The 18740-nt window shown below is 44.5% G+C and overlaps 1 protein-coding gene across 1 annotated transcript in view; it reads left to right on the top strand.

Annotated features, from left to right (window-relative positions):
* The first annotated feature begins 8821 nt into the window (after positions 1 to 8821).
* Positions 8822 to 18740, top strand: part of RARA (retinoic acid receptor alpha) — a 362996-nt gene continuing 353077 nt past the window's right edge. Inside the window, exon 1 of the mRNA XM_060781034.2 lies at positions 8822 to 8957. The gene's annotated coding sequence lies outside the window, so the exon portion shown is untranslated. The remainder of the gene's footprint in view (positions 8958 to 18740) is intronic.

The following is an 18740-nucleotide window of genomic DNA, read 5'->3' as shown; positions in this document are numbered from 1 at the left end:
GCAAGCAAGGCATAACAAAGCTTCCCATCTTCAAGGAAGGGAAGGGGCCATCTAGGCTGTGGTCCTTGTTGCCTGGCCAGTTGAGTATGACTGCCCTGTTTGGCACAAATCAGTCCACATGAAGCAGATGAGCATAGTACTGAACAAAACATGCAGAATAATAACAGGATGTCTCAAACCTACACCTGTTGATAGACTCTACAAGCTAGCTGGCATTTCCCCCCTGATGTGCAATGGAAAGTTGCTGCCAACTGTGAGAAAAATAAGGTTGAACACTGTGAAAGCCACCCACTGTATGGCTATCAGCCTCCTCCCAGTAGACTCAAATCAAGGAAAAGCTTCATGAGAACCACCACTCCTCTTCATGTTACCCCAGCAACAACAAGATAATATATCTGTGTAGCTAAACCAGGAAATCCCAAATGGATGACCTCTCATGAGGGTCTGCCTCCAGGAGAAAACCAAAAATGGGTGACTTGGAAGTCCCTGAACAGACTCAGAAGTGGAGTTGGCAGATCAAAAGACAACCTGGCAAAATGACACTACCTAGAAGAATCCTCCACCTTGTGCAGCTGTGGAGCAGAACAAACAATTCCACACCAGTATGCTTGTCCACAATGCCCTGCACAGAGGAAGAATTGTTTAAAGCTACAGACAATGTGGTCACTGTCGCCTGTTTTTGGTCAAAAAGTATTTAACCACTTGTGTTCCCTCTATTTTTATCAATTTTATACTTATTTATGCAATGCCTTTGACATAAAATAAATAAAGCCAAAAAGAAGTCAGCATCAATGACCAGCTGCTCAACCCTGTTGTAATGATGGCCACCAATTTGTAACAAAGCCACCACTTTGTAAGGGCTTATTAAATTGATAGCGTAGCTAATAGCTAGTAATATTGAATTGGTCTTTCCGTGACTTAACTTGGAAAGGATTTGTAACAGAGGCCAGGCTTTATAAGAAAATGTAACAAGTTTATTGAAATGTAGCAGAAGCTTGGTGGTTTCAATGTTTCTTATCTCTTAGACTCACAGATCTTCCTTAACATTCCTTAAAACAACTCTGGAAAGGACTCTTCCTTCTACTAAACAGGTTTCAAACTTATTTTTCTTCAATCTGTGTTTCTTTCCTTAATGGATTACTTCAGATACAAGCTTATTCTTTCCTTGTGATATTTCTGTTGCAATAAAGATTCTTGCTGGGTTTCTCTCACCCCTTCTACTCATACACTAACTACTATTATAAATAAGTCAACTCAACTTATCTAAACTACCTAGGCTAAAAGCCAAAACTTTCCTGATTCTCATTACAGTAGAATCAGCCTTAGCCTGTAGTTTTTAAACTACAGATTACCTTCCTGGTTCTCACTACTACAGAACTAGCCACTCCTGCAGTTTACAGACTACAGACTGACCGTTTTAAAATGGCTGCCCTGCCAAGTGGCAGTTGGCTCCGCCCCTATTTCCATAGCAACACAGCTCAAAGTGAGCTGAGCTGGCTACCATCCCCCCCCCCCCAGTTATGCAACTTTAAATACTTACCCTTTCAAATGCCTATCTATAACTATACATAACAGTCGATTAAAAATTACACTTCACTACACCTGTCTTTGGCCAAGGAGTGCTTGGTGAAAGGTAAGTCTCTAGAGCAGAGTTTTCCAAACTTGTAAGGTTGGTGAGACGTTAGTTAAACATGCAGCCTTTCATGACATGGTCATTCAGTTTTACTGGCAAGCCAAAGGTTAAGCCAACCCAAGAGTTTAATGCATTATATACATACATACATACATACATACATACATACATACACACATATATATATATAGAGAGAGAGAGACAGACAGACAGACAGAGAGTAAAGGTAAAGTTTTCCCCTTGACATTAAGTCTAGTCGTGTCTGGCTCTGGGGAATGATGCTCATCTCCATTTTTAAGCTGAAGAACCAGCGTTGTCCATAGATGCCTTCTAGGTCATGTAGCCAGCATGTTACCTTCTCACCTGAGTGATACCTATTGATCTGCTCACATTTGCATGTGAGCAGTTTGGCAGAAGCTGGGGCTAACAGCGGGAGTTCACTCCAATCTCCAAATTTGGACAGCCAAACTTTCGATCAATAAGTTCAGCAGCTCAGTAGTTTAACCCACTGGGGTCTCTCTCTCTCTCACACACTCTCTCTCTCTCTCTCTATATATATATATATATGTTCAGTCGCTTCTGACTCTTTGTAACTTTGTGGACCAGCCCATGCCATATATATGAGAGAAATAATCTATATAAATAAAAATGTAATGTTCGTTTGTGGGATTAACAAAACTCAAAAACCACTGGATGAATTGACACCAAATTTGGATACAAGACACCTAACAATCCAATGTATGTCCTTCACTCCAAAAATTGATTTTGTCATTTGTAAGTTGTACTTGCTGGGATTTATAGTTCACCTACAATCAAAGAGCATTCGCAACCTCACCAACGATGGAATTGAACCAAATTTGGCACACAGTTCTCCCATGGCCAACAGAAAATACTGGAAGGGTTTGGTGGGCAGTGTCCTTTGCTTTTGGAGTTGTAGTTCACCTACATGCAGAGAGCACTGTGGACTCAAACAATGATCTGGACCAAACTCTGCACGAATACTCCATATGCCCAAATGTGAACACTGGTGGAGTTTGGGGAAAATAGAATCTTGACATTTGGGAGTTATAGTTGCTGGGATTTATAGTTCACCTACAATCACAGAGCATTCTGAACCCCACCAATGATACAATTGGGCCAAACCTCCCACACAGAACCCCCGTGTGGGCCACAGCAACGCATGGCAGGGGACAGATAGTGTATAATATATACATGTTTCATATCACCTTTGCTGTATATATAAGGTTTGGAATTTTTTTCTTTACACTTACGTAGTACAGTTAATTCACCTACATTTGAACAGCACGAGATTTGTTTGTGAGGGTGTGGAAGCATTTTTCATGCAACACACCTGGGAACTACAGGTTACACACTATTGTGTCCTGACACACAGTTTGGAAAGATCTGTTCTAGAGAAAGAGCTACCAAGAGAAGGAGAAGGACAAGAAGGAGAAGGAGAGGAAGACAAGGAAGTGTTCATATACTTTGATGAAGACTAAAAAGAGGGATAAAGACCCGACTCTGCAGCTCTCCCCCTCCCCTTAATATTGCGTTATGTCAGATTCTTCCATTCAGGATCCCCGTCTAGGTCTGTTCAGCATCACTGACACCCTGCATGAACTGAGCGATGCTCTCTAGAATACATCTGCAGAAGGGAAGAAGAGAGGGAGAATTATCCTTCAGGCAAGCTGATTCATCATTAATGTTCCCTTCCGCCCCCTTAGAAGCTTCCAAATAACTCCTGGGATTCCTGAAACACAGTTTGAAGAGAGGAAAAGAGCGGGGGAAGGCTGCTTTTGGATTCACAAAGTGAATCTTGGGACCAGTCAAAAGATCTCTCTCAAGTACTGTTTGGAGCACTGCGTAAAGTGATTCATAATTAGCCACTGTTTTGTCTGATGAAGAGTGCTGAGTAACTCAAATATTTGCATAGTCTCAAAGCGGATCCAATTAAAGAGATGGGAAGATTTTGCACCAGAGACGTTGGAGCAGGAAAAAAAAGAGACAAAGCAAAAGGAAATGCTGATTCACCCCACTTTGGAGCATTTCAGTGGACAAGAACCTTTACCTTGGGTTCATCAAATGGTCAGACAAAGATCAGTTTCAGACTTGCATATTTATTACTTTATGACCATGTTTCAGAAGCATTCCCTTCTGACGTTTCACCCACATCTATGGCAGGCATCTTCAGAGGTTGTGAGGTCTGTTAAAAACTAGGCAAGTGAGGTTTATGTATCTGCAGAATGACCAGGGTGGGAGAAAGAACTCTTGTCTGCTTGAGGCAAGTGTGAATGTTGCAACTGGCCACTTAGCATTGAATAGATTTGCAGCTTCAACAGAAAGGACGAAACCATTAAAATGAACAAAATCTGGCTACCAGTATATAAAAAACTCTATAATGAAGAGAGTAAATAAAGAGGAACACTCAAAAAACAGGGGAATTCCAGGCAGGAAAATATCAAGGCAAGCTAACACCTCCCAACAAAGTATTCCCCCAGGCAGGAAACAGTCAGGCTTTGAAGCTGCAAGGCTATTTAATGCTAATCAAGCTGGCTAATTGCAACATTCACACTTGCGTCTGAGGATGCCTGCTATAGATGTGTGCAAAACGTCAAGAGATAATGCTTTTGGAACATGACCATACAGCTTGGAAAACTCACAGGAAGATAATGTACATGAAGCACAACGAACATGCAAAGCTTTATATTATTATTATTATTATTATTATTATTATTATTATTATTATTATCTTTATTTATACCGGGCCGGGCCAAATGTAATGGACAAAAATTAAAAGTGCTGAACCTGACAGGTAATATATAGAGATATTTGGCGGTAGGTGCAATGTGCAGATAATCCTGAATCTCTAACAAAGTGTGTTTGAGACTTAAAGCCAGGAGTTTCCTATTCTGGGAAGGCACACTGGAACAGCCAGGTCTTCAGGCTCTTCCTAAAGACAGCCAACTTTGGGGCCTGTCTGATGTCCTTAGGGAGAGAGTTCCAGAGTCGGGGGGCCACTACAGAGAAGGCCCTGTCCCTCGTCCCCAACAAACACGCCTGCGACGCAAGTGGGATTGTGAGCAGGCCCTCTCCAGATGAATAAATGAGAATATGACGATTAAGTGTGTGGCAATAAAATGATGTGCATTCATAAACCAGCCTCGAAATGTCAGTTCTCCCACTGTTTATGACTTGCATGCTAATCTGGAATAAAAGTTTCCAGCTTAGAGAATCATTCATAATTGCTCAGCAAATGAAAGACAAGCAGAATAATTGGGGCTGAAATGCCATCAGAGAAGAAAACTCTTAATCCAATGTTCCTGGTTCCAACATGTGGATTGTATTAACAAATGTTAATTAATTTTGGGGATGATGTAAATCCCCAAATTTCGTTCCTCCAGCTGTTTTGGACTTCAGCTTCCAGAAGCCACATCAAGCTTGGCCAACAGTCAGGAATTCTGAGAGCTGAGGTCCCAAAACATCTGGAAGACCAAAGTTTGGGAAACAATTGTGTAACTTTACTTACTTACTACTTACTTAGATGATCCCTCGTCTGAGTAGGATGGTCCTCCAGGGTCAGCGTGCAGTGTGTGGTGGATCTGTAGGTGACTATGGAGCCCTATTCTTGATCTGCATCGTCTCCTGCAGTGAGGGCATTGGTTTTTAGGTGGAAGGCGGTCCCAGTTGGGGTTGGCTTGATGCGCCTTCCTCTTGGCATGTTTCTCTCTTTTACCCTCCATTCGTGCCACTTCAAATTCTACAGCACTGCTGGTCACAGCTGAGCTCCAGCTGGAGTGCTCAAGGGCCAGGGCTTTCCAGTTCTCAGTGTCTATGCCACAATTTTTAAGGTTGGCTTTGAGCCCATCTTTAAATCTCTTTTCCTGTCCTCCAATATTCCATATTCGGAGTAGAGCAACTACTTTGGGAGACGGTGGTCAGGCATCCAGACAACGTGGCCGGTCCAGCGGAGTTGATGGTGGAGGACCATGGCTTCAATGCTGGTGGTCTTTGCTTCTTCCAACACGCTGACATTTGTCTGCTTGCCTTTCCAAGAGATTTGCAGGATTTTTCAGAGGCAGAGCTGATGGAATCGTTCCAGGAGTTGCATGTGACGTCTGTAGACAGTCCACGTTTCGCAGGGTTGGGAGGACAATAGCTTTATAAGCAAGTGCCTTGGTATCTCTACGGATATCCCGGTCATCAAAATGGTGTAAATGATGTGTGTGAAATGGGGCATTCTCCAGATGTTAATGGGTTGCAACTCCCATCATTGGCCATGATGGCTGAGGCTGATGGGAATTAAAGTCCGGCAGCATCTGTGTTGCCTAGTTTCCTCACCTTATACTTTGATATCAGTACTTACTCAAACTTTCTAAGTAATGACCTTCTCTTTCCTTTATTTCAGAAAGCCCTTTCTTAAACTGAGGCCTGTTTGATGGGTCTTTGCACAATACAAAACCAAAACGATTAGTTTAACGTATGCTTAAGGAGCATTAATGTTTTAAAAATGGAACTGTCCAGTCTTACGATTTCATTCTGCCGTAGCTATAAACTGAAGAATCTTCTTTAATCCCTCTAATCACTGAAATTCATTTCGAAGCTGAAATGTTGCTTATGTTTGAATTTTCTTTCCTTTTTCCCCCTTATAGGCAGAAAGGATAAAACAGAAACATGGAGTATAAAGCATCGCTATCAACTGTATAGAGGACACTAGCAACCTAGAGCTGTTTCACTCTGTACATTTATAGCAGTAGGATTCCACTTCGAAAGCCATGATTCCATCCTGGGATTTGTAGTCTATGGGGGTGCATTTAGAGCCAGAATGGTGCTTCAGTGACTTCAGTGTTGGACAGCATAGGCTGGATCTACACTACCCTATATCCCAGGATCTTATCCCAGATCTGCTTATTCCATATTATCTGGCAGTGTAGACTCATATAATTCAGTTTAACCCTGGAGACCAGGGTTTGAATCCCCCCAGAGCTGTGGAAACCCACTCAATTCCATCTTAATGCATAGGCAAGTAGGGCAGTTGCATGGTGGTCCCACAAACAGAAGTGCCCCATGCTAATATATGCACGGATCAGAATTAAACACTAATTTTCTGATGACATGGACTTGTTTTGCACCAGCACTAAATCCTGTGTGAAACAATAAATCCCAGGATTCCATAGCACAGAACCATGGCAGTTCAAGAAATGTCAAGCTGCATTAATTCTCAAGTGTAGATACCCCCAAGTCTGGAGGAAACCAATGCAAATTGGAGGTGGAGGTGGAGGAGGAGGAAGACGAAGAATAGGAGGAGGGGAGGGGGGAGGAGAAGAGAATGAAGAAGAAGAAGATGAGGAACAAGAGGAGGCAGAGGAGGAAGAAGAGGGGGAGAAAAAGGAGGAAGCAGAAGAAGAATAGGAAGGGGAAGAAGAAAGAGGGTGGGAAGGGAGGAAGCAGAAAGGGAAGAGGAGGAGGAATGAGAAGGGAGAGGAGGAAGAGTGGAAGAATAGGAAGAGAGGAGGAGAAGACAGAAGAAAGAAGAGGAAGTGGGAAGAGGGATAGAAAAAAGAGGAGGAAGAAGGGGAGGAAGGGGAGGAAGGGGAAGAAGATGAGAAGGAAGAGAAAAGATGAGGGTGTGGAAAAGGAGGAAGCAGAGGGGAAGAAGTGAGGAGGAGAAAGGGGAAGAAGAGGAAGAGGAGAAGGAAGAGGGAGGAAGAAGATGGGAAGAAGGGGAGGAAAAGGGAGAGGAAGAGAAGGTGGAAGAAGAAGAGGAAGAAGAGAAAGGAAGTGGGAGGAAGAAGGGGAGGAAAAAGAGGAGGATGAAGAGAAAGAAAGAGGGTGTGGAAAAGGAAGAAGAAGAGGGGAAGAAGGGGAAAGGGGGAGGAGAAAGAGGAAAAATAGGAAGAGGTGAAGAGGGAGGAAGAAGGCGAAGAGGGGAAAGGGAAAGAAGAGGAAGAGGAGAGAGAAGAGAAAGGAAGAGGGGGAGGAAGGGGAGGAGGCAGAGGGGGAAGAAGAGTGGAAAAAAGGAGGAGGAAAGGGAAGAAGAAGAAGAAGAAGAAGAGAGGGAAGAAAAAGGAAGGGGGAGGAAGAAGAAGGGAAGAAGAGTGGGAAAAGGGAGGAAGACGAGGAAGAGGAGAGGGAAGAGAAAGGAAGGGGGGAGGAAGAGTGGGAAGAGGGAGGAGGAAGAAGAGAGAGAAGAGGAAGGAAGAAGGGGAGGAGAAAGAGGGGAAAAAGAGTAGGAAAAAGGAGGAGGAAGGGGAAGAAATGGAAGAGGAGAGAGAAGAGAAAGGAAGAGGGAGGAAGAAGGGGTGAAGAAGAGTGGGGAAGAAGAGGAGGAAGGGGAAGAAGTGGAGAGAGCAGAGAAAGGAAGAGGGAGGAAGAAGAGGGGAAGAAGAGTGGGAAAAAGGAGGAGGAAGGAGAAGAAGAGGAAGAGGAGAGAGAAGTTAAAGGAAGAGGGAGGAAGAAGAGGAGAAGAAGAGTGGGAAAAGGGAGGAGGAAGGGGAAGAAGAGTGGGGACAAAGGAGGACGAAGGGGAAGAAGAGGAAGAGGAGAGAGAAGTTAAAGGAAGAGGGAGGAAGAAGAGGGGAAGAAGAGTGGGAAAAGGGAGGAGGAAAGGGAAGAAGAGAGATAAGAAAAAGGAAGAGGGAGAAAGGGGAGGAGGAAGAGGGGAAGACGAGTGGGGAAAAAGGAGGAGGAAAGGGAAGAAGAGGAAGAGGAGAGAGAAGAGAAAGGAAGAGGGAGAAAGAAGAGGGGAAGAAGAGTAGGAAAAGGGAGGAGGAAGGGGAAGAAGAAGAAGAGGAGAGAGAAGAGAAAGGAAGAGGGAGGAAGAAGAGTGGGAAAAGAAGGAGGAAGGGGAAGAAGAGGAAGAGGGGAAAGCAGAGACAGAAGAGGCGGGGGAGGGGTGAAGAAGAGGAGGAGGAGGTTTCCTACATGGCTCGCTCCCACAAACCGGGTGTTGTGTTGTGTTGTGTTGTGCCCCACGCAGAACCCTCTCCTCGCGGGACAGTGTCAACAGACGCTCCTATCGATTTCCCGCACACTTTGGACTCTGCTTGCCGCCCAGAGCCAAGTTTCCTCCCTTGATTGTGTGGGGCGAGTTCAGAGCCAATGTGCCTGTTAGGAGTGCGACAGGGGACCGCGTCGCCTGTGTAGGGAGGGCGCTAGGACCCGGTGGGAGCGGGCTGGGTCCTGCCGCGTCGGGCAGACAGTCCAGGGACGGAGCCAGACGGAGGGGAATCCTGTTTTCCGCGACGGGCGCGAAGGGCTTCCCCCAGGTTCCGAGGAGGAGGAGGGGGAGAGGGGATCCCCGGACGAGGCCTCCCTCCTGGAGCAGGTAAGCCGCCCTGACCCCTTTCCCTGGGCCAGGCTTTGCCAGAAGACAACAATGTTATATTTGGAGCACCTTCCTTTGCTTCCTTCCCTCCCTCCCTTCCCTCCCTCCCTTGTATCTGATCCCAGCTTCCTTTGCTTCCAAGGAGCATCACTGATTCCCAAAGGCTTCTCCAAGGAAAAGTTGGAGCCGGGTTGTGGGCTGCCCCACATGTGTGCTTCTCCCTTGTTTCCCCTTTCCGTCCATCCAAGGGATTCCCTTCCACCCAACTATTTGGGGCCAGGAAGTTGGGAATCAGGTGCAAAACATGTGCAGAAGTGCCTGCCTTGCATCTCCACTGTAGCAGGGATGCAGTTTGATGCCACTTGGAACTCCCATGCTATGGAATCATGGGAGTTGTAGTTTGGTGAGGCACCAGCACTCTTTGGCAGAGAAGGCTCAAGACCTTGTCAAACTACAACTCCATCAAAAGACTTGTAACCATGATATAGAACATATCTGACACTGGCATGTTGATTTGTGATGACCCAAGGTGCATCCGTACAGTAGAATTATCACAGTTTAATTGCTATGACTCAATGCTATGGAATTATGGGATTTTATATTTTGCACAAGTTGGCAGAGCCAGCTCAAGACCTTGCAAAACCACAACTCCATCAAAAGACTTGTAAACATGATAGAGAACATAGCTGATCCCGGCATGTTGATTTCTGATGACTCAAGGTGCATCTGTACTGTAGAATTAGCACAGTTTGACACCACTTTATTTCAAGGAATTGTGGGATTTGTATTTTGCACTAGTTGTCAGAGAAGGCGAAAGAGCTTGAAAAACTACAACTCCATCAAAAGACTTGTAAACATGATAGAGACCATATCTGACCCTGGCATGTTGATTTATGATGACTCAAGGTGCATCTATACAGTAGAATTAGCACAGTTTGACACTGCTTGATCTCATGAATCATGGAGTTTGTATTTTGCACTGGTTGGCAGAGCAGGTTCAAGGCCTTGTAAAACTACAACTCCATCAAAAGACTTGTAAACATGATAGAGTCCGTATCTGACCCAGCATGTTGATTTCTGATGATTCAAGGTGCATCCGTACAGTAGAATTAGCACAATTTAATTGCTCAATGCTATGGAATCGTGGGATTTGTATTTTGCACTGGTTGGCAGAGAAGGCGAAAGAGCTTGTAAAACTACAATTCCATCAAAAGACTCGTAAACATGATAGAGACCATATCTGACCCTGGCATGTTGATTTGTGATGACACAAGGTGCATCTCTACTGTAGAATTAGCACAGTTTGATCCCACTTGAATTGCGATGACTCAGTGCTATGGAAGCATGGGGTTTTGTATTTTGTAAAACTACAACTCCATCAAAAGACTTGTAAACATGAGGCAGTGCAATGATAGAGACCATATCTGATCCTGGCATGTTGGTTTGCGATGACTGAAGGTGCATCTGTACTATAGAATTAGCACAGTTTAATTGCTATGACTCAATGCTATGACTCAAAAGAGCTTGTAAAACTACAACTCCCACGATTCCATAGCATTGAGCTATGGCAGTTCAAGTGGTGTCCAATCTGCATTAATTTGAGATTGTAGATGCACTCCTAATCAGTTCAAAAATGTCACTGTGTTCAAGGTCCATTGCTGCTGGGATATAGGACCTTGGCCTCAACTTTTCTATCTGTACAATGGACATAAGAGCCGGTTCTGAGACACGTTTATGATTATATACCAGGCATGGGCAAACTTGGGCCCTCCAAGTTTTTGGACATCAACTCCCACAATTCCTAACAGTCTCAGGCCCCTTCCTTTCCCCCCTCAGCCGCTTAGGTTACACAGGTGGGTCTTTAAAAGCTTTATAAAGGAGAGTGAGCCATTTTTAGTTCTTTATGGAGGGAGATCCAGAGGCAAGGAGCACCCACGGAGAAGCCCCCCTCTCTCATTCCCAACAGCAACACTTGAGACGGGGGTGGGACTGAGAGGAGGGCCTCATCCTCAGACAGCAATGCTTGGCTGGTTTGTATGGAGAGATGCAGTTTTTCAAATAGTCTGGGCCTGAACCATTTAGGGTTTTATAGGTAATGAACAGCACTTTGTATTTAGCCCGGAAATGGACCTGCCGTAACATGGGAGTAGTTCTCTCCCTGCATGACACTCCAGTTAGTAACCTGGCTGATGATCTCTGAATTAGTTGAGCTTCCGAACTATTTTCAAAGGCAGCCCCACGTAGAGAGCGTTGCAGTAGTCCAAACAGTCCAATCAGGAAGTGACTAAGGCGTGGACTGCCATGGCCAGATCTGGTATCTCAAGGTATGGGTGCAGCTGGCGCACAAGTTTTAGTTGTGCTAAGGTACTCCTGGCCACCAAAGACCTCAGGGGTTCCAGGGTCAGCAATGGTCCAGACTTCGAACCTGTGTCTTCAGGGGAAGGGTAACCCCATTTTACTCAGGTTATAATCCCACACCCGGATCCGCCTCTCGATTGACCAGGAGTACCTCAGTTTTATCTGGATTTACCTACAACTCTGGATTTACCTCATCCAGTCCCTCATCCAGTCCCTCATCCAGTCCCTCATCCAGTCCCTCATCCAGTCCATCACTGATGACAGGCACCGGTTCACAAATATGCTTGTTAAAACAAAATAATAATAATAATAATAATAATAATAATAATGTCACAGAAATGAACACATCAAACTACTCTTGGACTTCTGCACAATACTCCTGATCTCACAATCATGTTAAAAACAAAATATGGATCGTCGATGTTGCAATCCCAGGCGACAGCAGGATTGAAGAGAAACAACTGGAAAAGCTGACACGATATGAGGATTTAAAGATCAAACTGCAAAGACTGTGGCACAAGCCAGTCAAGGTGGTTCCAGTGGTGACCAGCACACTGGGTGCAGTGCCTAAAGACCTTGGCCCAGGCCCGTAGCCAGGATTTCGTTTCGGGGGGGGGGGGGGGCTGAATTTTTTTCAGGGGGGGTTTCGGGGAGGTGAGTTTCGGGGGGGGGGCTGAGTCTGAGTGAAAGAGGGTCTACCCTAGCAAACCTTTTGTATCATTACCCCAATACCCCCATGCATATGGGATATATTGAGCATGGTGATCAGATCATGATATGAATAAACATAACAGTTTAAGTAATGCACCAGTAAGGCCTTTTCGCGAACCACCATGAGAATTTCGGGGGGGGGGGGCTGAAGCCCCCCGAGCCCCCCCCCCCCCCCCCCCCCGGCTACATGCCTGGCCTGCACTTAAACACAATCAGCACTGACAAAATTACTATCTGCCAGCTATAAAAGGCCACCTTACTGGGATCTGCATGCATTATTTGCCAGTCCTAGACACTTGGGAAGTGTCTGACGTGTGATCCAATACAACAGCCAGCAGAGTGACCTGGTTTGCTGTGGACCCATCTTGGTGTATTTCAAATAATAATAATAATAATAATAATAATAATAATAATAATATTTTCTATGTCAGGAGTGACTTGAGAAACCGCAAGTCACTTCTGGTGTGAGAGAATTGGCCGTCTGGAGGGACATTGCTCAGGGAATGCCGGGATGTTTTATCATCCTTGTGGGAGGCATCTCTCATGTCCCTGCATGAGAAGCTGGCGCTCCACCCTTCTCCCCGGATTTGAACCACCATTCTTTTGGTCAGCAGTCTTACTGGCACAAGGGTTTAACCCATTGCACATCCAGGGGCTCCATAATAATAATAAATTAATAAAAAGTACAGATGCTGGACAGTTCTAACAATGTCTTGGCAACCCCCCTACCTCTTATACTTATCTCAGACCAGCAAGGCTGTTATGCTTATCCCATCTATGTTCTTTCCATAATCACATTCGGGTTACCTTTTTTGCCACAGTCATTCAAAGTTCTGGTCTTGGCCTATAAAGTCCTATACGGTGGCGGCCCAGCTTACCTGTCTGAACGTATCTTCCCTCTACGTCCCGCCTCATAGCTTAAGATCGTCCGGGGAGGCCCTGCTCTCGGTCCCACCAGCCTCACAAGTGCGCTTGGCGGGGAGGAGGGACAGGGCCTTCTTGGCGGTAGCCCCACGCCTGTGGCAATCGCTCCCCAGTGAGATCAGGTTGGCTTAAATCATGGCCCTGGGACCAGGCCTTTGGACAGTAAGCATGTCAGCACCTTGGATGTTAAACTGGACTGAAATTGGCTATATGGTTGATTACAATGTTTTTAACATGCTTTTAACAACATTTTATTTTACTGTTTTAAACTGTTACTATTTGTGTTTATTTTTGTATTATATGGCGGCGTCAAATTGTGGCTGGTTTGTAAGCCACCCTGTCCCCCCTCAGGGGTTGAGAAGGGCAGGATAGAAATATTGGAAACAAACAAACAAACAAACAAGTGATAACTCCCATTTTACAGACAGAGAAGTTGATGCCAAAGCCATCCATAGAGTCTCTGGCAGATGATGCCTTTAAGCACACTCTTCCCCATTCATCCCATAAGCCCTTCTGAGCTCACTTGGTGTCTGCTGGGTCTTGCTGAATACGGTTCGGGGTTCAAATCCATTACTAAGTATAGATTGGGCAAGTTGAACTTTATGTCGTCTACAAAATGTGTCATTACTTGGACCCACTTTTTATAGGTATTTTGCAAGGGAGCACAAGAAGCGCATTGCACAATTTTAAAAAAATGATTCGTAAAGATGACTAAGTCTCTGAGACAGGAGGCCAGACGCAAGACATGTGCAAGATGTTTGAATTATACAATGTCCTTGTTGTTTCAGGCCCATAACCCTTGTCCTTCTCTTCCCTCTCTTCCTCCTTCGTCAAAAAGTTTCGTATTGCCTCTTACTAGTGTTGTAGTGGAACCTACGTAGGATGGCAGGGTCAAAGGGTTCATTTCCACTGTAGAATGAATTAAGTTTGATGCCACTTTAACTGTTTTAGCAAGGCCTTCTCTGCCAAAGAGTGGTAGTGCCTCACCAAAGTCCCATTCTCCAGATCTGGAGCACAACTGCCCTCTCTTTCCCACATATCTATGGCACCCTCTCCCCCCGTTGTGTCTGCCTTTGGAAAGAGTTCACTGGAGTTTTGTAATATTTATCTTTAGGTACAACTGCACATGTGGAGCGCAAGTGGTAGTACGCAGCATAAACACACCAATAGGCCACCAAAGTTCAGATCTGTATTGTAGACATAACCTCTAACTGTCCCGATACAGCAGGGACAGTTCCTCTATTGTCCTACATTTTGGTTGAGCCAGGTTCTCTCTTCTCCTTCCAGTTCCCCGTTATCTCCTCAACTTACTCCAATGACTGCAAACTAAGTGCAGAATGCAAAAGTGGTTTGCACTCAGTTAACTCAGTAGGTGGGAGGAGAGGAGGAGTCAAAGTCTTGCCTTTCCCAGTAGAGCCAGGCAAAAGCAAACTGCTGCAGCCTCTCCTACAGTGGTTCTCAACCTTTATTTATTTATTTACAACATTTATATTCCACCCTTCTCACCCCGAAGGGGACTCAGGGCAGCTTACAAGATAACTATATAAATAAACATGTAATACTCGTTTGTGGGATTAACCAAACTTGGCACACAAAACTCCCACAACCAATAGAAAATACTGGAAGTGTTTGGTGGACATTGACCTTGAGTTTCGGAGTTGTAGTTCACCTACATCCAGAGAGCACTGTGGACTCAAACTTGCCACGAATACTCAATATGCCCAACTGTGAACATTGATGGAGTTTGGGGAAAACAGACCTTGACATTTGGGAGTTGCAGTTGCTGGGATTTATAGTTCACCTACAATCAAAGAGCATTCTGAACCTCACCAACGATAGAATTGGGTCAAACTTCCCTCACAGAACCCCCATGACCAACAGAAAACACTGTTTTCCGATGGTCTTTGGTATCCCCTATGACACCCCCTTCATAATCTCCCAGGGGTGGCGACCCCCGAGATTGAGAAATGCTGTGTTAAGGTGTCTTGTCTGATCTTCCAGTCCACAAATCCGGTCTGAATCTGGACTCTCTGTTTCACCTGCCACCATAGCCTCTGCGTCAAGCCAACCTGCATGTAACTCGCCGTATTGTGTGAATGTCTTTGGCAACTCCTCTGACAACCCCCTTGCGACCCCCCCAGTGGTCCCGACCCCCAGGCTGAGAAATGCTGCTCTCCTAGGGTGTAATCTTTTTTTCCTCATTATTTATTTTTGCTGTCTTAACCACACTCTGATGCTACCCTTGTCTAAGTTTGTAAAATGTTGGATGGTACTCTTAGAGTGTGTCTATACTGTAGAATTAATGCAGCTTGACACTTCTTTAACTGTCCTGGTCCAAGTGTTTACAAAGTCATTCATCTTCTCTAGCAAAGAGAAGGTGCCTCACCAAACTGCAACTCCCAGGATTCTATAGCCTTGAGCCAAAGCAGTTAAAGTGGGGTCAAACTACATTAATTCTACAGTGTAGAGCAGGGGTTCTCAACCTTCGTAATGCCGTGACCCCTTAATACAGTTCCTCATGTTGTGGTGACCCCCAACCATACCATTGTTTTCATTGCTACTTCATAACTGTCATTTTGCTCCTGTTATCAATCGTAATGTAAATCTCTGATACGCAGGATGTATTTTCATTCACTAGACCAAATTTGGCACAAATACCCGATACACCCAAATTTGAATACTGGTGGAGTTGGGGGGCTGTGTTGATTTTTTCATTTTGGAGTTGTGGTTGCTGGGATCTGTAGTTCACCTGCAATCAAAGAGCATTCTGAACTCTACCAACAATGGAATTGAACCAAACTTGGCACACAGAACTCCCATGGCCAACAGAAAATATTGGAAGGGTTTGGTGGGCATTGACTTTGAGGTTTGGAGTTGTAGTTCGCCTACATCCAGAGAGCACTGTGGACTCAAACAATTATGGATCTGGACCAAACTTGGCACAAATACTCAATATGCCCAACTGTGAACATTGATGGAGTTTGGGGAAAACAGACCTTGACATTTGGGAGTTGCAGTTGTTGGGATTTATAGTTCACTTACAATCAAAGAGCATTCTGAACCCCACCAACGATAGAATTGGGTCAAGCTTCCCACACAGAACCCCCATGACCAACAGAAAATACTGTGTTTTCTGATGGTCTTTTGTGACCCCTCTGACACCCTCTTTACAGCCCCCCAGAGCTCCCAACCCCCAAGGTTGAGAAATGTTGTGTTAAGGTGTCTTGTCTGATCTTCAAATCCACAAATCCGGTCTGAATCTGGACTCTCTGTTTCACCTGCCACCATGGCCTCTGTGTCAAGCCAACCTGCATGTAACTTGTATTATGTGAATGTCTTTGGCGACCGCTCTGACAACCCCCTTGCGACCCTCCAGTAGTTGAGAAATGCTGCTCTCCTAGGATGTAATATTTTCTCATTATTTATTTTTGCTGTCTTAACTACACTCTGATGCTACCCTTGTCCAGGTTTGTAAAATGTTGAATGGTACTCTTAGAGTTACTGTAGAAGTAATGCAGTTTGACACTCCTTTAACTGTCCTGTTCCCAGTAATCTGGAATAATGGGTGTTGTGGTTTTACAAAGTCGTTTGCCTTCTCTAGCAAAGAGAAGGTGCCTCACCAAACTGCAACTCCCAGTATTCTATAGCCTTGAGCCAAAGCAGTTAAAGTAGTGTCAAACTACATTAATTCTACAGTGTAGAGGCACCCTTCGAGTGGTAGACTGGGACATGAGAGTGCCAGGTTCAAATCCCTGCTGAACCCTGAAACTCATAAAATAATCTTAGGCAAAAGTCCATTTTTCAGATTAACTTTTCTCTTGCAGGATTGGTTTAAGGATTTGGTGGAGAAGGAGAGGTATTTATATGGCCATGACTTCATTAGGAAAAAAAGGGATGAGACGTAAACTTAAGGAATAAATGAACTAACTGGAGAGGGAGACATCACCTGGAGATGTCTCCAGAGTCACTAAACTTGTCTCTTGTTCTCTTGTCTTACAATTAGAGTTTATTGTTCTCTATCACATCTAGGCATCTTGCTCTTCTCCTCTAAGTTTGGAATCTGAGTGAATCACTTCCTCCAATCATCGCATATGTGTCTTGAGCCATTTTAGTTCTGGTGGAGATATGTAGCCCAAATATTGCAGGCTATCGACATTCTGTGATCCATGCTAGCTAAATATTAACTCTGAGTAACCTCCCCTGATAGCCGTACCCAGAGAAAGCCGATAGGAAACCTTTAACAATATTATCAAAGGTAGTGTGATGGTATTGAGAAAGCTTTGTTTAAAAGTTTCATTAAGTTTGTTGTTGCAGAACTTTCTTGTTGAAAAAGATGAACTTTTTTGATGAATTTTAAAAAAACAACATATTATTATTATTATTATTATTATTATTATTATTAAACTTTGGATAGGGTTCTCTGCATACTGATTTTTTTGTTTCTGAGTTTTTTTTAGCTCAGTTTTCTCCATATGCTCTTCTATCTATTGCAATGCATGACCATAAATACCGGTACTTTGCTCCAAGAAACTTCTAGGATTGGTGGTCATATAAAAACTCCCCCTTCTCTATTTTCTTTGTTCCATACTTGCAAACAGAATGTCTGAGGTTCAAATTCCTGGCAGGTATGTCCCCAGATGACATTTTTCCTGCAGTTCGATTTGTAACATTTGTTTACATTGCTTACATTGAGTTATTGCATTTATTGATTACATTGAATTATTGCACAGTGGTACAGCTGGTTAAACAGCTAAGCTGCAGAACTTGCAGATTGGAAGGTCGGCGGTTCGAATCTGTGGAGCGAGCAGGGTGAGATTTCTTTGTTAGCTCCAGCTTCTGCCAACCTAGCAGTTGAAAAACATGCAAATGTGAGTAGGTCTCAGCGGTGGCCGGTAGAGCCTTTGCACAGTTAAAGCTTGTGCGCCAGCTTGGGAAGACTGATCTGGCCACAGTGATCCATGCTCTAATTACATCCTGAATAGATTACTGCAACGCACTCTATGTGGGGTTGCCTTTGAAGACTGTTTGGAAACTTAAACTAGTCCATCAGGCAGCAGCCAGATTGCTCACTGGAGCATCGTACAGGGAGCATACCACCCCCCTGTTATGTCAACTCCACTGGCTGCCGGTCCATTTCTGAGTACAATTCAAAGTGCTGGTCTTGGCCTATAAATTTATTTATTTATTACTGCGCTTGTATACCGCTGTTTCTCAGCCTACATTGGCGACTCAACGCGGTTTAAAGCCCTATACAACTCCGGCCCAGCTTACTTGTATCTCCCTCTACGTTCCGCCTCGTAGTCTAAGATCTGCCGGGGAGGCCCTGCTCTCAGTCGCACCAGCTTCGCAGACGTGACTGGTGGGGACAAGGGACAGGGCCTTCTCGGTGGTGACCCCCCGCCTGTGGAATTTGCTCCCCAGTGAAATTAGATTGCCGTCCTCCCTCCTTTCTTTCAGGAGAAAACTGAAGATGTGGTTGTGGAACCAGGCTTTTGGCTAATGGATATAACGACACCTGAACAGTGAATTGGACCAGACGGTTGTTATAATGGAAATGCCTTTATGATTGGATAACTAATGTTGTTTTGATGTATTGTATTGTATGATTTTATTTTGCTTTTATAATTGTAATTATTGCGGCATCAAATCATTGCCATTGTTAGCCGCTCTGAATCCCCTTGTGGGAGTGAGAAGAACGGGGTAGAAATGCTGTAAATAAATAAAAAATAAATACCGCTTTGGCAGGAAGATAACAGTGCTCCATGCAGTCATGCTGACCACATGACCTTG

The sequence above is a fragment of the Anolis sagrei genome, chromosome 6 (genome assembly GCF_037176765.1).
Source record: "Anolis sagrei isolate rAnoSag1 chromosome 6, rAnoSag1.mat, whole genome shotgun sequence".
Lineage (NCBI taxonomy): Eukaryota > Metazoa > Chordata > Lepidosauria > Squamata > Dactyloidae > Anolis > Anolis sagrei.
The sequence above is the reverse complement of the archived record's forward strand: the minus strand, read 5'-3'. Positions and strand labels throughout refer to the sequence as shown.